This window comes from Halyomorpha halys, unplaced genomic scaffold (assembly GCF_000696795.3).
Source record: "Halyomorpha halys isolate HHAL.00 unplaced genomic scaffold, Hhal_1.1 Scaffold94.1, whole genome shotgun sequence".
NCBI lineage: Eukaryota > Metazoa > Arthropoda > Insecta > Hemiptera > Pentatomidae > Halyomorpha > Halyomorpha halys.
In genome coordinates this window covers 2,387,905-2,389,177 of record NW_027114465.1, presented here as the reverse complement: position 1 = coordinate 2,389,177, position 1,273 = coordinate 2,387,905, and the positions used below count along the sequence as shown (strand labels likewise).

The window sequence follows — 1,273 nt, the reverse complement described above, 5'->3', positions numbered from 1 at the left end:
AAAAAAAAAAGAAGTAATAAATTTAAAATTAAAATAGCAAACATATGGTGAATTACAACATTCACTTTTCAATGTTTTTTTATTTTTCCAAATATTCATCTGCTCTAAGAATATTCATGTTGACATTTTTATGTAGCTTGACAAGTGTATCACATTTTTTAGGCCAACTTTATTTATTTATTATCCTGGCGTGCAGGAGCAGCCCAGCAAGGGTGCCATGATAAAAAAAGTTTGCAACTGGTGTGGACAGTACAATTCTAAAATTTAACTAACAGCATGGCTAACATCCTTTTTTTAGCTATCTCTTAGAAATATTTTGTAATTATATAACAAAAACATAAAAAATAATTATTTTAATCATGTTATAAGACTTCAGTCTTACCTGACCAAGCCTATAAACAGATGTGCCATAAATGTTATTATCATGTAGTAACTTTTCATCTTGTCAGTTTGCTTACTTCTGATTTTCTTTTAATGATAGTATTCTAAAAGTGAAATTATTTTACTAATATATTTTATGCACATGCTGTATTTTCTATAATTTAATACAAGTATAAAGAAATTAAACTTTACTCAAATTTTCTTTTCTATTGTTTTATTTCTTTTTTAAATAATGAAAACAGAAAGTTTACTTTCTATATAAAACATAATATAAAAAGTCCAAAATAGAAAACAATATATTAGTTTTATATGGTTTATAAAAATTATGTATGTTTCTTTTTTGTAACATTAATTAATATATTGCAAGCGAGAGAAAAAGAAACACAAGAAACAAATAACTGATACTTTCATGAAGTGTTTTTGAAACCAAAGAATTTTAATGAGATGAGTTGGGTGTAAAAAGTAGGGAAAAAAAGTTCGAAAGTAACCAAAAGTAAAAAGGCCAAATCATTACTATAATGTCAAATATATATATTAAATATTGTAATTATATATATTTGTAATAAAATAAAATTTCTTAAAAATAAGATTAATAAAAAAATTATTTTATTTTTTACAATGTGGGATTAACGAGATTCTAAAGAGATTTTTCTCCTCAATTAATCTGATTGATAGTTAATAATATGAAAATGAATTACTTCCCCCTTCCTCCCAAAAAACTAACAACAATAATAATAAAGTTTAACATAATAATCAGACATAATATATACATATATGTACATATATATTATAATATAAAAATGAATTACTTCCCCCTTCCTCCCAAAAAACTAACAACAATAATAATAAAGTTTAACATAATAATCAGACATAATATATACATATATGTATA

The 1,273-nt window shown here is 23.2% G+C and overlaps 1 protein-coding gene and 1 long non-coding RNA gene across 2 annotated transcripts in view; both read right to left on the bottom strand.

Annotated features, from left to right (window-relative positions):
- LOC106677347 (cathepsin D) overlaps positions 1 to 1,273 on the bottom strand; it is a 31,432-nt gene that overhangs the window by 12,163 nt on the left and 17,996 nt on the right. The window lies entirely within an intron of this gene.
- Positions 1 to 1,273, bottom strand: part of LOC136796830 (uncharacterized) — a 3,438-nt gene that overhangs the window by 139 nt on the left and 2,026 nt on the right. Inside the window, exon 3 of the long non-coding RNA XR_010844595.1 lies at positions 383 to 485. This is a non-coding gene — a long non-coding RNA (uncharacterized lncRNA). The remainder of the gene's footprint in view (positions 1 to 382; positions 486 to 1,273) is intronic.